General features: G+C 37.2%; 1 protein-coding gene and 1 long non-coding RNA gene across 7 annotated transcripts in view; one reads left to right on the forward strand and one right to left on the reverse strand.

The window, feature by feature from the left end:
• Positions 1-9685, reverse strand: part of BRINP3 (BMP/retinoic acid inducible neural specific 3) — a 418441-nt gene extending 408756 nt beyond the window's left edge. Inside the window, exons 1-2 of one of the 4 annotated variants that reach the window (XM_067729760.1) lie at positions 9560-9685; positions 9002-9135 (exon numbers count right to left, since the gene is read on the reverse strand). The gene's annotated coding sequence lies outside the window, so the exon portion shown is untranslated. Of the gene's footprint in view, positions 1-5906; positions 6324-7298; positions 7527-9001 lie in introns of those variants that run through there. The other 3 variants (XM_067729761.1, XM_067729758.1, XM_067729759.1) reach the window with 3 other exon arrangements.
• Positions 9686-9751: 66 nt separating this feature from the next.
• Positions 9752-15082, forward strand: LOC137220127 (uncharacterized). 3 transcript variants are annotated; one of them, XR_010941488.1, is made up of 4 exons: positions 9752-10148; positions 10570-10669; positions 10809-11291; positions 11856-15082. It is a non-coding gene; the product is annotated as an uncharacterized lncRNA (long non-coding RNA). The 3 variants fall into 3 exon arrangements; XR_010941487.1 differs by having other exon boundaries at positions 9793-10148; positions 10809-10943; positions 11060-15082; XR_010941486.1 differs by having other exon boundaries at positions 9793-10148; positions 10809-15082.
• Positions 15083-17247: the final 2165 nt, after the last annotated feature.

The raw sequence follows: 17247 nt of genomic DNA on the forward strand, positions 1-17247 counted from the left end.
TTATTTTTCTCCAGACAGTTCAAACATAATTAGTGTTATCTTTTTAGCTGAAATATAAAGATAGTTATACATTTAAAATGTCAATAATATGTCCTTGATCTACAAGTTCTCAAATAAGGAGAGAAGTGTTACAAAAAGCTGTGTGTGTTGGGGAGGAGCGGTGTAAGTCTAGAATCTGTCTGCACTCAAAGGTGAGAAGATGCTGAAAACAAGTACTTTAGTCAAAAAAAAGGTTCAAGAATAATTTTGTGCTTCTTAAGAAATTGCTTGGGATTGCCTTTTTCTTAGCTATGAACTTTAAGTTTCAATTCACAGTGAAGACTGGATTCATTTCTCTTAGTTCACATTTCAAAAAATGAAAGTGCTATTTTTTAAGTGACTGTGAAACTTTCAGTAAGTAGGAAAGAGTATCTCTTACAAATCCAAAAAACTCACATGCTATCATAATCGCTTACTCAAGACAGGTTTTGAATTCAAATTAACAAGTTGTTTAAAAACTTCATTTGGGGGCTTCCCTGGTGGCACAGTGGTTGAGAGTCCGCCTGCCGATACAGGGGACACGGGTTCGTGCCCCGGTCCGGGAAGATCCCACATGCCGCGGAGCGGCTAGGCCCGAGAGCCATGGCCGCTGACCCTGAGCGTCCAGAGCCTCTGCTCCGCAGCGGGAGAGGCCACAATAGTGAGAGGCCCGCGTACCACAAAAAAAAAAAACTTCGTTTGGAGTGAAATTAGTAATAAGGAACAGAAAATATACTTTCTAGTTTGTTGCTGTTGTTCATTGATCACTGGCAATTCATTTTTTTCTAGATTATTCAATTTTGGAAACTTTAGTCTTCTTCCACATTATTTGATAGTATAATCTTGGAAATATTACTTTTCACATGTATATAATGCATTGAAACTTTGTATATTGGTGACAGGTCTGAATGAATAATCAGAAATTCTCATTATAAATTCAAGTAAAGCCACTCAATTTAAATGTTTTGAGTAAGCTAGACTTGGTCTGTATATTAATATATTTGCTGTTATATAAGAACATTTTGAGAAAAGTATGGGTTAATTATCTTAAAGGATCATTTGTTTACTTTATTGTGTGATTTATTCAACCTTTAATGATTTTCTTCTAAATATTTAGATTTTGTTCATTACTATTTGAGGTGTTCACGTCTGAAAAAGACTGTTCCACCATCTCTGTACATACATTTATGGGGCTGATTTTTCAAACCATTAGAAATACTGCCACACTAAAGACAGGAAAGCCACAACTGTATTGTCTACCCCAGGAATTTCGCGATTGAATTAACTTTTGTTCTATATTTACTTTAGCTAAACAGAAGGAGCTTCTGTACACAGTATTAAAACAGTTACAAATACTTGCATCTTAAAAGTGCATGCATATCAAAGATATTACAAATTACAAAGAATACATGATTAAAAACCTGCATAAACATATGTGATTTTGTATTATGATACTTGAGTGAACCCATGCTAAATTTACTCCTTGATTTGACTTAATCACTTGCCCAAACTGGCTTATATTTGTGGACATCATCTGAAATGTTTAAAAGATTATAGTTTTCAGTTGTGAGAGTGTTAAACGAATCTGTAAAGTAGCAGTGTGTTTATATACAGCCACTGTTTGACACTGAAAAGCTAAATGCATGCTTACTCAATTCTGGTCTTCCCAAGGCTAGATTGCTTTTTAATAGTGCAATATTCTAGAGATAGCTTTTAAAATTAACAAAATGCAAAACTCCAGAAAAGTTCATAAAAAACAGCTCAATCCTGATGAGGTTGTCTGATATCTGCAGAAATCAGGAAGAATAAGTCTATCTGTAAGTATTCTTTCACAATAAATCTATAATGGAATTTAAATGAAACACACCATTATGAGACAATAATTCTTATACAGCAGAGAGCTACAATACGTTCGAATGTAATGTTAACATATTTATTAATTTAATCAATAAATGTGTATTTTATAGATTTAATTTGCTGAAACTATAACATGGTAGCTCCTTTATCAGCTATTAAAAGAAATTTGCTATGCCTTGGGTGCTTTCAGAGGCATCCACATCTGAGTAAATTAGGGTTTATGCATTAATACAAATGCTCCTAAAGAAATAATTATAAATATAGTTTACACTGAGATACATACCATTTTTAACTCTAAACTTAAAAAATAAAAAATCTGAGAAATTATGAATTGTGTGTAAGAAATAGCAATGAATATAGAAGAATAAGACTCTTTAAGATTTCCTAATTTATTATATTGCATGTCATTTTTCCACATCTGAATTTATGCTTTCCTGGTTAAAAATAAACAGTTACAAAATTAACACAACTATTTATGTCATGATAAAATATGTAGTAATTCAATCAGCTCATTAAAAGTATATTAGTTATATCTTTTAATCTTGGGGGAAATGCAAAACTGGTTAGAAAATAACTGTGTTTATTTCAATTAGAGCATCTATTAGTTATTCATGATTTGTTACTTTGAATATGAAATTGAGAAATATCCCAGAACTGTTTGCATGAATACTTTATTTCAAACCATAAGTATAGAAGAGCTAATTCATAGCTTATGAAATAATTATCTATGGAGATTTTGTAACTGGATAGGTCTGCAAATAACTAATTGGATATAAATATTCTTAATAACCCATCAAATATGCCTTGAAATGATAACAATAAAAGTCTTAAAATGTTATTGATGGGGATATTTGATGACCAGTGTAAAATGGTTTGAGTGGCTATTTGATATCGCTAAAAAGAAAAAAAAAAAGGGGGGAGCTAGGCCAGGACTTCTAGATATATTTTCAGCAAAAGGGCCATTAGTGTTCATGATTAAATTTCATCTTCAGAGAATCTTTTACTCTTTTATAGAATAGAATAGACATCTTAATACTATTTCCTTCTTTTAAGAATCAAGATCATCCATTAGCAATCAATAATATTAAACACAATTTTTTTCTTTTGTTCTCCTTTAGAACTCATGAATTGTAAATATTAAAATCATAAAACCAAATAGCAGTGCATGGAAAAACTGGTCAGAGTTACACTACTAAATGTCTAAATGAAATTATCCATGTAGCTGCTAAATTAAAACACCAACAATGCTAGATGTCACCTAATTAATCCTGGTAAGCTGAATAAGAGTTGATAATGTCAGAAATTACAAGTCTGGCTTTTCTCGAGTTTCTTCATTATGAAAGTTGTTATATGAGAATATCTCGATCTTGTTTTCAATTAAACTGACAGAGATCAACAAGTTAATATAAATCTGCTAAGAAATCAGACTTTCACTAAATGACGCTGAAAAGTCAGTCAAGAGCAACTATTTTTGTAAGTGACTCTTCTCCGAGAACTTCATTAAAGCCAAGGTAAATACGATGTAAATAAGAACTAATGTGCCTTAAGGAGTGTACTCTTTAAGCTTGTGGTTTTTGTTTTTTGTTTTTTAGCTACACAACATCAAAACAAAAGAGATGCTATGTAAACTCATTAGACACCATAAAAACATAGACCAAGAATATTTGGCGCTAATTTTTTTTTCAGTTGAGTCAACATTACTTCTTGCATGGAAAAAGAATTTTATCCAGAAACCAAACAAAAAAATCAAACATACATGGTATCTTTTTCAAAATACATTTTGTTTTCATAACGTTTGTAATTTTAAAGCATCCTCATCTCTTCTATCATTTTTTCTGCAAAAATACTATGAAGTAGATGGTGTTTTCAACCATGTGAGAGATGAGGGCTGGAAGGAGTAGTCAAGACACCTTACTAGGATCGCATTAGTGAGATGGAACTAGAAATAAAATTGAGGAAGGGTTCTTAGATCCATCTCTCTCTACTTTTCACAATAACCCAATACTAAGAGGTAAAAAGAAAACTGTTAAGAATCTTAGAAGAGGACCTCATTAATCATAAGTCATAATCATAACATACAAACACCTTTGGGATATTTTTTAATAAAAGATAGATTTGTGCTAAACTTGCCACGGACGGGCGTTACATTTGTCTTTGCGTCTGAACTTTGAACTTCTAATACTAATATCTAATTTTCTAAATTATTAAAATTTTAGACACTCTACTCAGTAACTACTCTTTTTGGAGATAATATGAAAAAAGTCAAAATAACAGGTAATATAGGAAACTGAAGTATAGGCTGATAACAGAGCATCAAAGTTTTGAAGTCCTATCAGTTGAGTTCTTTGCACTTGTAGAGAGAAACACACAAAGGCACTATTCAGAAAAGAAATTCCATCCTTATTTAAAAAACACACAAATCTAGGAGTAAGGCTAATTTCATATATGCATGTATGTATATGATACAAACACACATGCACACACACACTCTTAGAGTCCCAATGGTTTCTTCCTACTTAGGTTTGATTTACTTGATTATCATATATCAATCATTCTACATGAAGAAAATCAAAATGTACTGTATTTTATAAAAAATGTACATTTTCATTACAATGTTGAGTTTATTAAGAGAAAATATCTCATGAGAAGCTGGAATGACATATTATCTGATTAAATGATAAATGAAATCAATCATATGGTATCATGTCTACTTCATTTAAAAACACTATTAAAGCAATGTAATTTAAAATAAATACCTTTTTTACTCACCCAAAAGTGGGCATACATATGTAATACAATGTATAATAATGGTATATTCATTGCAGTAGAACTCCAGAGGGTAAAATGCAAAAGAATTCAGGAATTGGAATTCATTGACAAATTACTTTTTCCAGTGGAGTAAAAACTACCTCTTGCATCAAACTAAGAAAAGCACCATAACTTTGCAATTTTATGACCCAAAGTCACAATTATCTTTCATATTTCTTCAAGATGTTATCAGTGAGCCTTACAAGCAGAAAAATTATTGATCAGGGATCTACGTCAATAAATGTAAGTACTAAAATTATTTCCAGAGAAAAATCTTAAAGAATACAATTTCTTAGAAAAGAAAAACTGCTAGAAATAAATGAAATAGTTTTAGGATTATAGCTTATCAAAATTTTTTGCTTCACTGTGTGGGGACTCCAGACTCCTTCAACATGTAAGCAAAACAATATCAATAATAACAACATAACTTATTCAAATTGTGGTTTTCATTTTAATTGAGATTTTTGGGGGTTGTTACGTCTGATAGTGGAAGAAATCTATTGGCTAGTAACATTATACATCTCCAGAACCTGGAATTTTAAAAAGCTTTATTTATGGGAGATTTTCCATAATTTAAAATATGTGTTTATATTTTATTTTTCAGTTTCCAACTGGTTTCTTAAGCCCAAAGATTTCTATACTGGGGTCATACATAACACTGCTTTAGGGCAAGCTCTTTTCTCATCCTGTTTGACAACTCAACCCACCTTTACCCCAAGGATTTTTTTTTTTTTTGAAATTGAGAAAATTACATGAAAATACCCACAAAACATTTCTCTCAAGTAGTCAGAATTAAATTGCTAGTTGAAGACGCCCTTAATAGTTCTCCAATTCTCCTTTATATATTCAGGTCTATGACCTTAACAAGAAGCAGTTTTAAGGCATTTCTGCAACTACTAGCTTACATCCTTCATTAGGGTTCTACATTCCTTCCTCTAACTTCTACCCTCCCCATTTCTTCCTCTCACCTTGGCCCAGTTTATGATTTTTGTAACATTGTTAAACATTTAAATAAATGTACCTTGAACATTCAAGTGAATGCATGTTAAACATTTAAGTGGATTTAAATGGTTCTTGAATGCAAATATCAAGAAGTTATGCATCATATCAGACCCATTTGAAAATACATGTATTCCATCGCTTCAAACAGGGAAAAATTACCACGGGAGGGGTCAAACACAGGTTATATCATTGTCAATAAAATACAGACATTCAGTCCTTACCTGCTTAACTGCATGATGACAAATCTAAACAGCTTGCAAAAGAAAAAGTACCCCAAATCTGAATCATCCGTCTTCGAAGCTGCTGTGACAGTTTTATACCCTAGTGCTTTCTTCTTTGCTTACATCTATTTGACAGGCTAGACTACTTGTAAGCAATAGGAGGGTTATTTAGCAACTCCAGTCACCTCTTCCTCGTTTCAAGCCTCGGGTTGGTATCTCACACAGCCGGAAAAATGCATCTTATCTTCGAGGGTAGAGCCTCCCCAGCGTTTCCCAGTCGGATTCCCATCAGAAGGTGGTCCCTACTCTAAAGGGCTGATTACGTTTCTGACCTGGTGCAAAGTAAAAGGGACTGTGGCTCAACTCTTGGAGACTAGTAGAACAGCCATCGGAGTCTTAAACTCTCTGCCACTGCTCGGCTGCAGAACGAGCATCGCCAGCAGCCCAGAAGCACCACCCCCTCGCGGGTGGACGCCGGAGGGGAGCGCTCCCAGCCTGGACCCTCCTACCTCCCGCCCCGCCTCCAGGAAAGGGGGACGGAAACCGAAAAGCCTAACTTGCAAGTGGGTATAACAGAAGCTGAAAGACTCACAACCCTTACTCTGTGCTTTTCACTTATATTCCAACCTCTGGCTCCAAGTTCACATCCAACTCTTTCTTTCCCCCACCGCTCCACCCTCCGGATTCCTGCGAGTTGGTGAAGGAAGGGAGGGTGTGACGGTCAGCAACACTTTCACACAGAGCCTGAGAAGTCAGCTATTCTAAGCCCAACTAAACGGATGGATGGAGACTCATTTTTTATGAAGCAGGCATGCTGGAGAGCCGTCATTTCTCAGTCCTAGGTACAGCTCATTAAAAATAATAATAATAATTAATAAATACAAACGCAGATGGGCGCTGCTGAGGGATTCTAGAGCTTCCAAATCTGGCCTCTAGCACAGAAAAGAGGTTTTGCTCAAATTCGGCGGGAGGAAGACTGGAAATGGAGCGTGAAGCAAGGATGAACCCCCTGGCGCGCGCCCGGCTCCAGGGCTGCGAATGCCCACGCCGGGCGCCCGTTCGCCGCAGGGGCCTAGAGCCGAGCCTGCGCCGGCGGAGCGGGCGGGGCGCGGGGCACGGTCCCCACCCGTGAGGGTCATCCCCATTCCCGGCGCCAAGCCCGGGCCGCCCGGTCTACAGGGCACCTTGTCCTCCGCGCACTTTGTCCTCCGTGCTCCCGGCGCCCAGGTGGCTTAGGCGTTGCCACGAGCTGCGGACAAATCTCCAGGCAGAGTCGCCTGTTGCTCGCCCTCCCGGTTAAAGCGTCCTTGACGGTGCAATGCACATCTCCCCTCCACCAACCTGAGTTTCAGGTTATGATACAGGAAAAAAAAAAAAAAAAAAAGCACTTACCTAAGTACCTGACGTCTGTGCCTTACTGGAGTAGACTAGGTTAAGAAGCAAAGATCTGACTGCACGGAAAGTTGGGTTTTTTTTTTTTTTTCCTTCCCTCCCTCCACTCCTGCGCAAAAGCAGCAGTCCTCCAAAGAGGATGTTTGAATTGGTGAATTATGGTAAGCCCCTCGTTTCTTCAGCTGAAGTCTCGGGCGCTGATGGCACTTGTCAGTCAGGACGACCAGGCTGGGAAGGAGACCAGGTAGAAACTAGTGACGGGTGAGGGGAGCCCAGTGGTGCGGACCACAGGCAGCCCCGTTCTCTCGGTGGAAGCCAAGGGGGAAAAGCCCTTGAATCCCGAGATGGGGGATGGATGATGCCGCAGCTGGAGTACTTTTCTGTCTGGAAGCTAAAAGGGCTTTTGAATTTAAAAAAGCATGACTTAGGGTGTCGAGTCAGCCATCAATGACGACAGAAATAGTTCTTTCCGAGAAATTTAAAAAAGGCGGGGGGGGGGGGAGAGAAAAAGGAAGAAAGAAAAGAAAGAAGGAAAGAAAGAAAATCTTGAACAATAGGTTTTCACCTCCATCCATCCCAGTAACCAGAAATGTAGAAACCAGCAACTTGTTCTTATGGGGAGGGGTTGGGAGGGGGGTTCACAGAGAAAAAACCCCAAACCTCAGCATGCGTTAGAGACGACCGATACATTCGGGTTTGGCAATTAATAAATTCTGTGTCCTTGTCAATGTGTGAAGTAAAAGCTAAGATTTAAATGTTTCTCAGCACACCTATACTTAAAGGGGAAGTGATAATCATAACTGTCAGTTAATCTCATAAAAATGCTCATAAAAGAAAAAAACACTGACATATTAACATACTTATTAAAATTGAGTCTGGGGGTTGAACAAGTGTGAAGATTGAGGCAATTAAATTTTTCATATAAAGTCTGTTCCTGAATTTCAATGATTAGTACCAAGATAATCAGTGCTTTCTTCTGATAGCTCTCTTCCTCTGAAATGAGCACTCTGTGTCCAACTAACTGTTCACCCGTTAAATTCACAAAATCGGAAACCTACTCCCAAATGTGATGCCTGAATTTAAATACAACACCCAAAATAATGTGTTCATGTGTGATTTGGGATGTTGTAAAAAAAATAATAATAAAAATGGTGCACTCAAAACTCACACTCCTCATGTTACCATACAGTGGCTTTTAGTGTTTAGTATCCTGCTGAACTCATAAAAATACACTTTACAAAAGTCCCCCCATTCGTGTAATTGCTTGCAATGAACAAACAGTAACCTGAACAACCTTCTGAAGATCAGAAAAGAGTGAACTTTGCCGGACCCTGCAATTGTCAGAAGGTCTGTGTTAAGCTTACTCTTAGATAAACATAAAATTTGACCTTTCAAATGGCTCAGGAATGTGTGCCAAGAAGCATTACTGGGGTGGGGTGGGGGATGGTTAATGTTTCCTATAACCTGAAATATAAATGAGGGCAGAAATAAATAAAGAATGTAAAAGGTGATAGGGTAATTCATTACATGGGCTACATCAGCACAACTGCAACTAACATACTAATTAATCAACACATTCACATAGATCTTTGAGTTCTGAAAGTGACAAAAATGTAAGAAATAAGACATTTTTTAAACGAACAAGCTTATTAAAAATAACACTAGTACTAAGTTTCTCACAACATATAAAGAGAAGAACTTACCAGAGGAAATTTCAGGAAGCAAGATGACTATGAGAAAAATACATCCAAGATGCCAACAGATATTCCATGATCTTCCAAACCAAGGTAAAGTGATGAGCTTCAGGGTAGTGCAACTTTGAAATAATCAGCAGTTCCTGGTGGCATACCAAGTAAAAACAAGTTACACGCAGAGCCAGGAAGCCCCAAGGGAGGGAAGCAAAGTGTGAAAGAGGTGCCTTTTATTTTAGGGGGAGTGGGAGGGGGCTTATTTGTGGTGAGCCTTAGGCAGACAAAGTGAAATTTTACGGACTGTACAGCCCCATACAGTGGGGAAAAATAGAAGCTGTGTAACCCCAGAGACCAGGAGGTGGACTACCGATAAATCTGCAAAGATAAGTAAAAGGATGTGTTGAAGACAGCGGGATAAAGAGAGAACTAGGGAGCGAGGCTGGAGTCATCCTGATAGATACAGCAGCAAGAGTGATTTAGGCTGCTGGGAAGGATCCAATGAGAATTCAAGAGGCCACCGCTTCGGAAATCCTGCTCTGATCTTCCCACTCTCGGTTCTTTAAGAGTTACCTGCGTTGGGAACATGTTCATTAGGATTAATAGTATTCCATCAGTGCATTTCACTAGGATTTCCCTTGAACCCTCTCCCTTGCAGCAACCTAGGGAGGCGTAGTAAGGAACCCCAACACAACCAAGCCCCCCAATAACCACCGTGGTCACTTTAGGATAACCAGATCATCCGCGATTTGCATTGGGGGCTGAAGACGCAGAGGAGGCCGGGTCGCCTGGCGCTTTCGGGGGCGCTGTGCCGGGAGGCTTAGGCACGGGGCCAGGGAACCGGCGGGTGGAAGCGGCAGCGGCGGCGGCAGGAGCCCTCCCAGGTCCTGCTTCCTCCGCGAAGGCTGCTTCCCCGGGACTCCAGGCAATTGACTTCCCTTCGAAACCTCAGCTCTAAACGCCTCGCTTTAGAAGCTAGAGCTTTGGAGGTTCTGACGACCGTCCCTGGGGGAGCAGGTGGCAGGCTGTGAGACTCCCGCGTCACCTCTTATACCTAAACAATTGCGTAGGGAGACGGTGCCAGAAATGGCTTTGCTGCCGAATGCATTATCTTGCCTTTTTCATAGCCCGATACAGCACAAACGATCGCCTGATCGATCGGGTAAGACTAGATTTATTCCTTCTCCCCCTTTCCTCTACGGCCCCATCCCTCCTCCAAGCCCAAATCCCAAACCCAAATCCCAGTCTCTCTCTCTCTCTCTCTCTCTCTCTCTCTCTCATTCAATTCAGGAACTTGCTTTTTTTCTTTGAAACCTACTTCCCCTAGGGAATTGCTTGTGTGACTGAGGGGCTAGCGATTCTCTTTGCGGATGATTTATGTTTTGACAGTGAAATGAATCCCCCCGTCGCCACTCCCCCGCACCCTCCTTAGAGAATCTCCCTTCCTCCCCCCCAGGGGTTCACTCTCGGCGCTGGGATCTGGGTACAGAGCGCTGTGGGAGTCTTCTGCCCTCTGTATCTTCCTCTGGACCCTGAAGCTTAAGCATTATCCGCCTCTCTCGCTCTCTCTCTCTTTCTTTTAGAAATAGGAGGAAAAGGTAGAGTGGAAATTGATTTCTTGCAGAGACTGAGGCGCCGAATGATAGAGGGAATAAACATTTCCCCCGGATAAAAATGTTCTTGGTAAGTAATCTTATTTTCTGCGGTTGAAAAGGAAACACTTTGCTTCTCACCGTCCCATCCCCCTCTCCATTCATTTCTTTGCTCTCTGTATGGAAATCACGAGCTGGGTCAGCGGAAATTTTCTTTTCCTCCTTCCTAGGAGAGTAGTAGCTTGTAAGGGTGAATTTGAAGAAACGGGCTTTAAGCAGGCAACGTGAAGGCTTTAAGGTCCTAAATTTCCTACGTTCACAATCCAGACACAGATAAAGATGATGCCTGCTTGCTTGCTAAATGGGTAAATATCTCCCTTATTTCTTACTCTCTTTCCTTTCTGAAAATAAAATAGTTTGGGGTCATAGCCCCGTGTCTGTGCCCCCTTCACCATGTTCTAAAATATATATATTTTTTCAGTTTCAGATATGAGAACGTGTATTTTTCACATTTTTGGCCAGGAAAGTTAAAGTCATAGAAACGTCTTACTAGTGTGTACACCCTCTGTCCAATTCTTGCACCAGAAACAAATTCATGGCGACCGAAGTAGGTGTTTGCATGTCGAGGTGATACCTATGAATTCATCAAGCCCTCTGGCTTCCGTGAGTCTGCAGCACCCCCAGGCTGCACACGCTCATTCTGTGGAGAATGGGTAGGTGTAGGAGTGGGAAGGAGCTAAAGGGCTCTTGATTGTGCTGACATCCTATGTCACTAGGTGCGCAGAATAACAAAGATTGCAAATTGTGTGAACTTGGTTTTTCATGTGTAAGCTGACCGTTTTGGATGTGAACAACTAAAAGAGACTTCCTCTAAGAGAAACCATTGCAATTTTGAGGTAGAATATATTTTACTAGTGAACTATTCATATTCATTTTTTTCCTCCGTTGTCATTCTTTCCGCTGTCAATTCCTTATCCCCAAATTTTAATGCTAATTGTCATAAAATGTATTCAGGATGCCCTCAGCCTCATCTAAAATATCTGATCTTAAAATTCCATTGATAAGATGGTAAGAATAGACTTTATTTCAGATAATCAATTTTCTAGAAAGCACCAATATAAAATCCTAGAAGAGAGATAGCCAAGTGGGATATTACAATAGTAAGGCGCACCGTGCAGGTGTGCAAATCTGTAGTCATCATTACTATCAAACTTGGCAAGGGAAAAAATTTCACTAAGGATATGTTTGTATAACTTTTTTTTTCTTTCTCTCCTCAGGCTGTATTCCATTCCTAATGATGTCCTGGAACAGAAGGTTTTCTTAAGTCATCTCATTTTACCAAAAGGATGATTTCTGTGTATGTCCAAGTGTTTTAGACATATGTTGCTAGGGGGGATCTGAGGTCCACACAAGGAGGATGAATATCCTGAATTACATTCATTACAAACACAAACATAACATTTGTGGCAGAAAGAAAGCATACTTTTCATATAAAAATTCCAATATGCTTCCTAAACCTACTTACCTAATTTGTTATTCAAGGAAATAGATTTATTTGTTGAGGACCCAACTTAAATTAGAAAATGTAACATTAGCATTTTTAGCATATATGTGAAATAAATGTGAGGTTGATTTTAAATATTTGGAGAAAAACAGGACAGGATAAAAAATATTAATTTTGTGACCCATTGTTCCTTAACCTTAAAATAGTTTATAGCACTTTAATAAACAATGTATTTTAACATTATATTAAATCATATGATTATATTTGATCAACCCCCAAATAGAGCCATAGGCTTTATATCTCCTAGCTGGTTTTTACCTTAAGTACAATTCAGGTTTGAACTTATTTTCAAACTTATGTACTCATAAGTTATGCATTTTAATTTTATGTTGAGCATGTCTTTTCCTGGATAATCTCCAGGCACATCTGCAGTTGGTATTTTAGCAAGTTTTGTATTACAGGTAATGTTTTTGTCTGCTCTTCTGGCTCCATCTTTTGAAATATACAGGTACCACCTAATGTATTTCTTACCTATTAATCCACTAAAATTTCCAATCTAAAAGCAACATCCAAGATATGTTGAATTAGAGAAGTGAATTAGTGAAGCAAGTTGCTTGTGAAGATTATTTTAACCTGAAATCAAATTTACAACAAAAATGGGTTATAAGTACATTCAAAATGTTCCTCATATACAAAAGTCATACATAACATGCACATTTATGCATATATAATTGCCCTCATTAGAATATTTACATTTATTCCTTTTAGTCTCTTTGTTATGTGATTATTTTGGTTTTAGAGTTTTCTCTTTGAAAGTGTCTAAAACTTCTTAAATACTTAAGTGTGCAAGCATCTTCACGTCTCACTTCATGAGACTGTAACCAAGCAGGACCCTGCAAGCCCTTCCCAGAATACATACACACCCATGTCCTGCGCCTGTGTTTTGTCTGTAGAAAAACTTTACTCAAAGAATAAATTTAATCAGAGAAGTCAGAAAATGCAGAAAGAAATGAAAACAGTCAAGCAAGATAAAATAATAATACTTTAGCCTTTAAACAAAGCCAAGGACTTTTAGTTCTTAATCAAGGACTGTAGATAATATTCTGAGCCATGTCCTTTGAGCTGTTTTGCAGATACTAAAACCCCCGCCAGTAGGAGAAGTTAACTGTCTGCTGCCCACAAGCACGGAGACCCCAGACTGGTTGGAACCAGAAGGGTGATGATGTTGACTCCTGATGACCTCACCACCAAGCAATCAGAAGAATGTCCACAAGCTGACCACGCCCTGCTCCCTGAACACTATAAGACTCCTCACTACCCTCTCCAGGGCGGGACACACAGTCTTGAGGGCATTAGCCAAGGCAAGAAAGCTGTTTCTTTCTACTTCACCCAAAACTCTGTCTCAGAGATTTAATCCAGCACAGGTGTACAGAGGCCGAATTTCAGCAACAAGATCAATATGCTGCTAAATAAACTGACCAACATATTCAAATCTCAAAAAAGTGTGTTGGAACTTGTAGGGACATTAAAGATAGTTTAGTCTAACTCCTTCATTATGATTGAGAGATTGAGAACCAGAGAGATTAAGTGATTAGTGTAATCATACACTAACTAGTAACCCAAGGAACTTTAAATGTAGCTTTCCTAGCTTCTTAGCTAGTATTCATTCTAAATCAATTAAATTCTATTACTACCTGCTAAAACAAGTAGTGCTTCTGAGATTGGGCTAAGTAATAAATGAAGAAGAGAGAGAGCAGTGCAGAGATAAATAAATTGCAGTCTTTTCTGAGTTTTTTTGTTGATAACACTCTTCATTGTAGAAAACTTTTCTTTCCCTGCTGTGTTTTATCCTCCCCTCCTCCCTCCACCCCTGCCCTCAATGATTGGAGAACATTTCATTATGTAATTTTACTTCCTCAGGAAAGATTCTCAGCGTTCTTTTTGTTTGTGCATTGGCTTGTTCCCTAGACTATTTTCAACCACACAGTACACCCTTAAACTGTAGATAATTCCAACCACCTGAAGATCATACTCCATCATGTCACCTCTATGTTCTACTTTTTAAATTTCCTACCAATATAGGAATAGGACTGTATCAAGAGGAACCCCATCATCTCAAAATAAGCTGCTTAACTAGACCCTGACTTACATCAGAAATGACAAACTCACACACACACACACAATATGAAATAAATGCAGAGACTAAGACAGTGCATTGTTAAGAAAACATCATGCAAAAAAAATAAAATCCATGTTCCATTAAAAATGGGCTATCCTTATTAGGAGAAAAGCTGCAAGACTTTAGCCATTTAGGGGGTGTTCAATTTTCTGCAGTGGCTGAAGCCATATCAGTCTTCATTCTTTCATATACATCAATATTTGAGTATTAAATTCAAGTCATAAGTTTTAGAAATAGCAAACCTAAAAGACAAACATAAACACTAAAATCTATTGGGAGTTATTATTACTTCAGAAGGGGTATCGTTCCAGGATTAAACAAGACGAGAGTAGAATCAGATTTAAACATTAGAATGTGCTCTTTAATATAAAATTAAATTTTTACACTAATCTAGAATATTCCAGAAGATGAAACACATGTGAAGAAGAATTTATATTGGTTATTTTATGTTTCAAGTCTTGAAAAAAATCCACACTAATCAAAACCTACTTGTTGATAAATAAAAATATCTAATTGTTAAAGGGAAAGATAAGTAAGTTCATAGAATTCTTTTAAAAGCCTTCTATGGACCTGTTTCTTTAAATAAATTATCTCAATATCAAATTGTGCAATTTTGTTATGAACATTTCATATATGACGTAACAGTCTCAAAGAGCTTAATTAATTTGCCAAACCAAGTAGAAGAATCAGAATTGGAAGTCGGGGGACACACAGTTTTGAGGGCATTAGCCCACTGTGGCCCCCTTTGCCTGCGAAAGCAATAAAGCTATTCTTTTCTACTTCAAAAAAAAAAAAAAGAATTGGAAGTCAGTTTTTATGATGTCATAGTTTCAGCGGATTTCCACTGTACCTTTCTATCACATATAAAATACTGGGATATAGAAGCATTCTGGGAAGATTTGTTAATTAGCATTTATATTGCTATATGTGTTTTTGTGTGATTGATAATGTCTTCACATGTACATAATGGGATTCAGAGCCTAACCTATAATATTTCAAACACAAGCTGCTTACTATCAGTTCCATGAAGAAGGAACTGTTACTGTATTTTTTCAATATTTATTCTTAACTCACTCACTTGTATCTTCACTGATGAGTACAGGATACTACATAGAAAAGGAGCTGAATTAGTATTTATTTAATAGATGAAATTAAGTACCTCACCAAGCTTTCCCTCTTTAACATTCTTATAAAGGCTTATTATATTTAATTTTTATCCAACATTTAGAAATATTGTTACTAAATGACAGCATTCTTCAAAATATTTTCAGAATATTTGACATATATTAGGCCTAGTAAACCATGTTAATGATGATGACCCTTGGCTGTTACATGGGAGTTTATGTTTTTATAGATACCTTACTAGCCACCATACTAATTTAATCCTCTCACCATGCTGTGAATTAAAGCATTTTGTTTATTTAAAAATAAGAAAAATGAGGTTTGAGGAAATTGAAGCATCAGTTTCCATTACTAAAAGAAATAATTAAGGTATTTTTAAATCATCTTTCAGTTCTTAATTTGTTGGACAGAAGAAGAAATTTAATGAAAATATCAAGTTATTTGTTAATTTTATTAATAAATTATTTATGCAAGTGTAAATTGTTTATCTGTCAACTTTTGCAAGTAAATTATATTTATAGAAGAGTGAAATGTTTTTAATATTATGAGTTGTCCTATAAAGCTATAAGGTTATATAACATTTTGCTATTCAGAATTCTCAGAATTAAATTTTTGACATTAACAAAAATGATTATTTTCTAAATTGTACTATAAAATGTATTCATGAGTATAGTGACCAAAGTATGTTCATTGGCATAGTGGTTCTATGGATTGATGGAATATCAACTGACATGTATAAACTTGCACAATTTTTGAAGTAACTTACAAAAATGTCAGTCTTGAAAACATTCAAAGAAATGATCAGATACAACTTCCTTATAATCCATCCTTGTATCTGGATTTCAATAGTTAATCAGTTTGGTAGAAAGAATACTAGCCCCCAAAATGTCCACATTCTAATTCCCAGAACGTGTGAACTAGGCTCCTTTATATGGCCAAAGGAACTTTGCCAATTTCATAAGGTTAAGGACCTTGAGAAACAGATAGAAGCCTACATGAGCTGTGTCTACCTAATGTAATCACAAGCGTCTTTACAAGAGAAAGGCAGAAGGACGGAGTCAGAGAAAGAGATGTGATGGCAGAAGCAATGGAGTGATGGGGACCACCATAGCCAAGGAATGCAGGCAGGGCACCCTGTAGAAGCTGGAAAAGGGAAGGACACAGATTCTTCCCTAGACCTTCCAAAGGAAATGAAGCCTTGCTGACCCATTTTAGACTTCTGACCTCAGGACTGTAGGAATAAATTTGTGTTGTTTTAAGACACTATGTATTTCTGGTAATTTATAATAGCAGCAATAGGAAACTGAGTCAGTCAGCAAAGAGTTCAAAAATAGCTAGTATGTTGTTTCCTCTCAAGTAACTTTATGATTTAACAGCAAACTCTTGCTTCATGGCCATTCCATTCCTCCAGGTACTGAAATATTTCATCAAGAGCCAAGTTGATTCTTCCAACTTGGTTGTATAAGGAATGGATAGAAACCAGGGTGTGAAGAACTGGACAAAGCACCACTTTCCATAAATAAACTAACAATTTTAAAGCTTATGATATTACATAGTTTTGTTCATTTATAATGTACTACTTAGTATAGTTTTACACATATTATCATTCAATCCATACTGACTTGGTTTTTTAAAATATAGATATAGGTATAAGAGAGTGAATAAAGATCTTTACATTTGAAGATTATATGAAAAATATATGGTATGGAGAAAAAGCACAATAAGATTAAGGGCAGAAGCCAAGGGAAATTAGCAAAATATTACAAGAAATTTGAGATCTAAAATGAGACCTCTAGGGAATGACTGACAGGGAGTGGGAGGATTTTTATTTTCATGAAAAGACTGACATGAAGCAATTTGATTG

This window comes from Pseudorca crassidens, chromosome 2 (assembly GCF_039906515.1).
Source record: "Pseudorca crassidens isolate mPseCra1 chromosome 2, mPseCra1.hap1, whole genome shotgun sequence".
Classification (NCBI taxonomy): Eukaryota; Metazoa; Chordata; class Mammalia; order Artiodactyla; family Delphinidae; genus Pseudorca; species Pseudorca crassidens.